This window comes from Ananas comosus, unplaced genomic scaffold, assembly GCF_001540865.1.
Source record: "Ananas comosus cultivar F153 unplaced genomic scaffold, ASM154086v1, whole genome shotgun sequence".
In the NCBI taxonomy this organism is placed as follows: Eukaryota; Viridiplantae; Streptophyta; class Magnoliopsida; order Poales; family Bromeliaceae; genus Ananas; species Ananas comosus.
This window is the reverse complement of record NW_017893344.1, coordinates 83,163-91,052: the sequence shown is the minus strand read 5'-3', so window position 1 is coordinate 91,052 and position 7,890 is coordinate 83,163. Positions and strand designations below refer to the sequence as shown.

The following is a 7,890-nucleotide window of genomic DNA, read 5'->3' as shown; positions in this document are numbered from 1 at the left end:
TATAAATGAGACTGTTGATAAAATTAATACATATGTTCTGTCCTTAATTAAAGGCGAAGAAAAGATATACACAAGTGCCGATTCGATTTGTAGCTCTTCCGTGAATGCTGAAGAAGCGGATCTTTTATATCCTGCTGATTTATTGAATTCTTTAAAGTTCAGTGGAGTACCATGTCACGCCCCGAGCTCCGCCTATTTGGTCGGATTCGGACACGCCAACAGACCGCCTAACGGACAGAGCTTTCCCTGTACGTTCTAGGCGTCACAATCTATACAATGCAATACAAGAGGTTCCAACCAGGAACAGTATTCAGCATCGATTGCAAGTATCAAAAACATAAAATGCTACTATGCTATTACAAGCATTCATCTTAGAGATTTATTACATTTTACAATACTACAAATACCTTTAAGTTATTACATAAGCCTTTATACAAATTACTACAAGTTTGTTTCTTTCAATCTGAACTCTGAGCTAGACCTCTTCGGGGTATTGCTATCTCGGTCTCAGTGGTGGGGCACTATCTACGGAGCTACGCCCTGTCCTTGCGCCGCTGCGCCACTCGCGTGTGAACCTGTACCCCCAAAAACAACACGGGGGTGAGAACTATATAAATATAGTTCCCAGTGGGTACGGCCACCCAAGGGAAGAGCTCGACCCACCAGGTCCAAAGGAGGCACTGTAACATGTTAGTCCAACAGATAATCACAATAATTTATGCAGATATTAAAACATGTATGCCTCACGATATGCAATATGCAACAATATAATGCAACTATGTAACAAGTAGATCTACTGATCCTACTTTCCATCTCGCTATTCAAAGCTCGTATCACACTAGCTTCTAAGGTTTCATCTACCTTAATTAAGCTATCCACCCGACTCGGCCTCGAGTCAATCATCCGCGGAGTACCGCGTCAAGTCAGGCTCGAGGTGAAGGACGTCTCACAAACACCTCAGCCTTAAGTCCACACGACAATAGGTACAATCACAGGGAGAGGAGAACCGTCGATCCCCGTGACCCTAAGTCGCTCAAGCTTAACGGGCGAGGAGAACCGTCAAACCCGTTGAGCTCATACCGGGAGAGGAGAACCGTCGATCCCGTTGAATCACTACCGGGAGAAGAGAACCGTCGATCCCGTAGTTCTGATTCTATTTTTGCCAACAACACCATTCCTAGGGATTCCGGAACCCACTTTCACAACTTAAGGGTTACACATTTACCCTACGTTGACGACCTTCCTAGGTCTATACCATTCATTTCCTAGTGGTCCTTTTACCACTATAATCCATAACTTAGTTCAATTTCACTAAGTATCACTATATGTCATAACCTAGATTCAAGCACGCTAGATTCTATATCATTTCACCTAGATCCCGACTCTAGGTTTACTAATTCAGCCTATGTTCAATGACACTAGGTTTATGTCCAACCTATGTTTAATAACACTAGGTTCATGCCACTCGATCTATGCATCATCCTAGTTATCCAAGCCTAGAATCATAGCTTACGCGTTTTCATTCATTTTGTCACCGTCGAGATTTCTACTCAATTAGAGTTATCGACTCGTACTCATTTCATATGCATCTAGTATATTCATAATAGGTCAGTATTCATATGTCATCCAATATGATCATCAATATATATTCATATGCATATTCCAATAGTAGGTAACTTAATGATTCATGCTTTCATATTATCGATCAAAACCTACCGCTAAACATATATGCGTCAATGAAACCATACATTACTTTGGCATGGAAGCGACCTAATCGCTTCGGTAAAGCACAACCCACCTTTACTTGATACCGGAACACGAGAAATCCGCTTCCCGCAATTTACGGACGACCGCAATCCTTGCGCGCAATAACTTGAGCTAAAATGAGGTTTTCCTCACTAGCTTGCCGTAGGCTCGTTGGAACATCGATCCGAGCTTTCCAACGCGTTCGCTTTACCCTCAATTAGGTTTATACGTGATCAATTCCAGGCAAGTTTTCCAATCCTACAAAGTAGCATTTTCGAGTTAAAACTTTATACAATCTACTACTAAACAAACCTCACAAAAGCACATAGAGTAACTCAACTCTAATCAGCCCAATAACCTCAAGACTAACAGTTTAGAGGATTTACTTCATTCTCTAACCAGGGATTATCCTCACTATAGTTCAAATCTTACTTGCTAACCAAGAATTCACAAGTATATGCATATATATTGTGAGACCCCAGATAGTCCTATATATGAGATATAATAGGGCTAAACTCTTAACCCGGCTTAAGCATTTTGGGTGGTGGCAAGACCCAAGAGGTTAAGAGAGTTAAGCGTGCCAGGACGGGAGTAGTCCTAGGATGGGTGACCCTCTGGGAAGTCGGTGCGTCACATATATATATATATATATATATACATATATGCTTCCAGCATATACTTCTCTAAGTTTTTTCATAATTTCAAGAGTTCTCACATCAAAATCTGTAGTTCCATCCCCTTCAGAACATACATATACCCCCTTTAAACCAGAAATCAAGCATAACTTTTCACTATTTCTATCTCTGGTTGTATTCTTATATTTGCATAAATGATATGTAATTTACTTTCATAACAACATGGTCTCAACGCTTCTATTTATGAATACAAGTTACAATCATTTAGAAACCCTCCTTTCCACACTTTTATACAGCCCAGAAGATCATTCAAACCAGGGATTTTTAATCCTCATCATCTCATATTTTACCCCCAATGATCATTCATAAGTATGTACATATATATGTACATACACATCTATAGTATGTATCTTGTTCTATATAGAGTTCTTGGCATTTGGAGGCCTAGTAATCAGAATATATAATTCGAACTCTTCCCTGAACTGAGTATACTGACATTAAACAGGAAATAAGATCAATCTATTTCAGATTTCCTGTTTCTAATAACTACGCATATACATATCTACATACTACATACATATATGCTGCCACAGAATTTCCCTTAAGCCTCTTGTGGTATTAACATTCTAAATCTGTAAATTAGACTTCTATATAGGCAACTAACACCCTTCTAAATCAGAAATATGCATACTTACTTCAAGCTGAATGCCTCACTAGCAGATTTTCTGCACCAAAAGCCCTCTTTTCAGCTCCAACCGCAAGAAGCCCCAATTCTGAAATCTACTCCACCAAATTCCCTCACAGCCACTACAAGTTCTAAAACTAGCAATCATATTGCTTACAACTCTCTCTACAGCACTAATACCACTCAAACCAGGGGAAAGGTATCAACCTTACCTAAATTTGAAGCTCCCCTAGGTTCTATTTCTGCTCAAGTCTTCTATTTTCAGCTCAACACACCAAAAAAGATCCAACGCCAAATCAACCTTCTCTATTAAGCTTCACCTAGAGTTAGAGAGAAGGAGAAGGAGAAAGAAATGAAAAGAAAGGAGAGGGAGAGAGGCTGGATACGTAGACATTTTGCAGGGGGCTGGGGTTAAGTGATAGAGTCGTGCTACCCATACACCCCATTTAGAGTTGTAGATCCTACAACTCCTTGATCCAACGGCTGATATAAACTTGGTTTAAAAAAAAAAAAAATCAGTGTTAACCTCACTCCCACATTTTATCCCCTCGCGTTTTCCCTCTTTTTCCCTAAATTTTGGCGCCAGCGTGCTAAAGAGAGAGAGAGGCGAGCGCGCTAGCGTGAGAGAGTGTCACGCCCCGCGACCGCCCGCCTATTTGGCCGGGTCGCGGCGCCGCCAACAGATCGCCAAACGGACAGGGTTTCCCCTGTACTGCGGACAGAATCTCCCCTGTACGTTTAAGGCATAGCAATCAATACAATGTACAAAGTTCCAACCAGGAACACATTTCAATCAAGATTGCATAATGGAAGGTATCAAACAACATAACACATCTTATGTTATTACATGCATTCACATTCATACATTTTACATCCCAAATACTTATTACATTTAACTTCCAAATACAATCCGATTTAACATGATTATTACAATCTTATTCCTTTTATTTTCTTACATCTTTAAGAAAAGCCGACTCAAGGTACCGCTATCTCTGGTCTCGGTGGTAAGGCGCTAACTATGGAGCTACGCCCTCGCTTCGCGCCGCCGCGCCGCTCACGTGTGAACCTGTAAACACCCCAAAACCACGTGGGGTGAGAACCAACTCCATGGTTCCCAGTGGGTACGGCCACCCAAGGGAAAAGCTCGACCAATAGGTCCAAGGGAGGCAACTGCAAGTTAGTTCAATAAACAGATAGATATATATCTTGATTATGCAACGAATAAAACCATGCATTGCCTCACGAATGCAATAATGTAATGCTATATGCAAATCATGCAATAATGCAACTATGCAACCAACTAGTAGTTCATTCGATACTACTTTCAATTCTGCTAACCATAGCTCATCCATTTGATATTTAAGGTTTCCTCTATCTTAGATTCTTGTCAATCACCGTTTTAATCATAAGGTTTCATCTTCCTTTACAAGGCTAACCACCCGACTCGGTCTTGAGTCAATCGTCGGCGGAGTACCGCACTAGAACCAGGCTCGAGGCGATGGACGTCTCACATACACCTCAGCCCTAGATCCTCTCAACTGGGATACCAAATCCATAACTCATAATGCATACTTGTTGTACACTCATTTGGCTATGACCCAATCTTACCGGTTAACCATGTTAACCCCAATAACTCACAACCAAATCCCTTAATAACGGGGGACTCGAACCTCCCTAGGGACCGTCAACTGGTGGGACTTTACCACGCCCAGTGGTGACCAACTCCGGAGCGCACCGCCCGAGGGGGAGCTACCTCCCTCAAGCCAAGACTTATCGTGAGTATCGATCCAATCCTCAACTTGAGGATTCATAGCCACTTGTCACAATGCCATTGTCATAATAGATTTTCTACCTATTTAATCATGCCACTCTCTATGTCAACTTGGACCAATGTCAATATGGTTAAACTATGTTTAACATTCACTTTCTTGATGCCAATCATGTCTCTATTGTCATTGTCACCCTTGTTTACTAATGTTCAAGTCCAACTCTCACATTTACACAATAATAGGGTCCTAACATACATGAATGACACCAGAATATATATGATCATTCACCACAAGTGATTGCTAGGTTCAAGATGCTAGGTTTAATGCCACTCGATCTAATACATAAATAGATTGTCCACTATGTTCCACAACATGGCAATATGTCATCAAGTATGTTTTTCTAGTTAACATAATCCACAATATGTAAATTCATAATATATCATCATGCACATATACCACTAGCATCACATGATTTGTCAACATACATATAGTCATTATCCAAAATAGTCCATACTTAGCATCTCATGCATTCTTTTAGCACTTAATTCATTATGCATTACATTTAGCATATTCTACAACATGTCATCATACATTCCTTTTATGATGTTCTTATAATGCTAACATTCATACGCCCTTTATATTATGCATTCAAAGTATTAATCATATGCATTTATCTAGCATTTCTATAGTATGTTAAAATGCATTCTTTTCACATTCTTATATTATGTCAATATGCATCAATATGAAATCTCATTTCTTAGACATAAAGGGCGACCTAGTCGCTTCGGTAAACACAACCCACCTCATTTCGCATTCCGATTGCTTGTCGACACTTGCAATCGGCCTCCCGCGGCACCCGGCACCCGGTTTGGCCCGATTTCTCACGCGACCACCCGAACGGCCTCCAATTCACGATCCGAAAATTAAAGGTCTTCGGTTATGTGCCACGATGCTTCAAATCCATTTTCATGAATTTACGATATCGCCTCGGCCCTCCAGGCGAAAACGAAGCCTAAACATCCGTTTCTTTAATAACTTCGCAACGGCTCGACGAATCGCCGAACCGACTTCGCCAACGCGTTCGTTTACCTAGCAATTTGGTTTACGGAGGGTCAAATGAGATCAAACCCTTATATTTTCAAAATTAGCATTTTTGAGCCCTAGGTGTTTACTATTACAAGATGCTCCAAATTGGAACTTAAATCATGCAATAAACACTCATTTAACATCCTAGGATTCCATCAAACCCATTTCTAGAGCATCTAAATAAAGCTCTAAAGATCTACCATTAAAGGGGTTTGAAGCTTACCTCTCAAGCAAGCTCCAATGGAGAGGAAGAAGATGAAGGTGATGAAGATCAACTTCCAAGCTTGCTTCTCCACCAACTCCATTCATTTTTGGGAGAGATCTAGAGAGAGAAAGGAAAGTTTCCTCTCTCCCTTTCCATGTATGCGTGTGTGTGTGTCGTGTGCGTGTGTGTGGGTGTGCGGCTGAAGGAGAAGAAGAGGAGTCAACACTCCTCTTTAGTCAACACCACAACACTATTCACTCCCGGGCAGCTTGAAATCTGATAACTTTCGCCGGAACTCCCTGAATGTCCGTTTGAGCTCAAACTTGACAGTCATGTTCGGTTTTACTTAACTTAACAAGCTGACGATCGCTGGTTCAGTTTCGACCCCGTTTGCTCACTGAAAACTGTACCGAACTGCAATCTTTATCAGATAACTGTCGGATTTTATTTCTCACTCTACGGGTGTCAGAAAAATATGAAACCTTAAATCTAGCCTCATAAAAATATTTCTGACATCTCTGCCAATTTTCATAATTTTCTGAGACTGTGCATTTTCTGCTAATTTATCTGTCCCGTTTCCAACAGAAAATTCTAAATCTTCTGTTTTAATTCCGATTTCAGCACAAGTCACTTCTGACTTATGTTTTACTTCTATAAATCCAATAAAAATAGTTTCTCACACTATTTTTATTTATTTTTATTTTTATACCGAAATCTGGTATGTTACAGAAACTTCAGAGCTTACCCATACCAGTGTGGAAGTGGGAGAGGATCACTATGGATTTCATCGTTGGATTACCTCGCTCACAAGTAGGTCACGATGCCATTTGGGTAATTGTGGATAGATTGACCAAATCTGCCCACTTTATTCCAATTCATACTGGGTGGTCGGGGGAAAGACTCGCTCAAGTGTATCTTGATGAAATTATACGATTACATGGAGTACCTGCTTCGATTGTTTCAGATCGAGATACCCGATTTGTTTCACATTTCTGGAAGAGTTTACAGGAGGCCATGGGTACTCGATTGGATTTTAGTACCGCTTTCCACCCCCAGAGTGATGGGCAGTCTGAGCGTACCATCCAGACCCTTGAGGATATGTTGCGGGCCTGTGTGATTGACTACCAGGGCAGTTGGCCATAATTCTTACCGATGGCTAAATTTGCTTATAACAATAGTTATCAAGCAAGTATTCAGATGGCACCGTTTGAAACCCTTTATTGTAGAAAGTGCAGATCACCACTTCATTGGAGTGAAGTGGGTGAGAGATTGGTTTTGGGTCCCGATGTATTACAAGAGGTTGAAGCTAAAGTACGACTGGCACGAGAACGTCTATTGACAGTCCAAAGTCGACAAAAGAGTTATGCGGACAAACGTCGGCGAGAATTGGAATTTTTAGTTGGCGATCATGTATTTCTGAAGGTTTCACCGACGAAAGGAGTTAAGAGATTTGGTATTTGAGGAAAGTTGAGTCCCCGATTCATTGGACCCTACGAGGTACTGGAGCGGATAGGCCCCGTAGCGTATCGGCTTGCTTTGCCGCCGAGTCTCTCAGGAGTACACAATGTGTTTCATGTATCGACACTTCGAAAGTATGTTTTTGATCTAACCCACATCTTGGGAAGTACTCCAGTGGATTTACAAGAAGATTTGAGCTTTGAGGAACATCCAGTGAAAATACTAGCTCGAGAAGTAAAACGGCTTCGAAATCACGAGATACCCTACGTGAAGATCCTTTGGAGTAATCACGAGGAACGAGAAGCC

General features: G+C 41.1%; 1 long non-coding RNA gene across 1 annotated transcript; it reads right to left on the bottom strand.

Annotated features, from left to right (window-relative positions):
- Positions 1 to 3,955: 3,955 nt before the first annotated feature.
- Positions 3,956 to 5,678, bottom strand: LOC109705727. The gene is made up of 2 exons (XR_002214853.1): positions 5,638 to 5,678; positions 3,956 to 4,132 (listed from the first exon to the last, which is right to left on the bottom strand). It is a non-coding gene; the product is annotated as an uncharacterized LOC109705727 (long non-coding RNA).
- Positions 5,679 to 7,890: the final 2,212 nt, after the last annotated feature.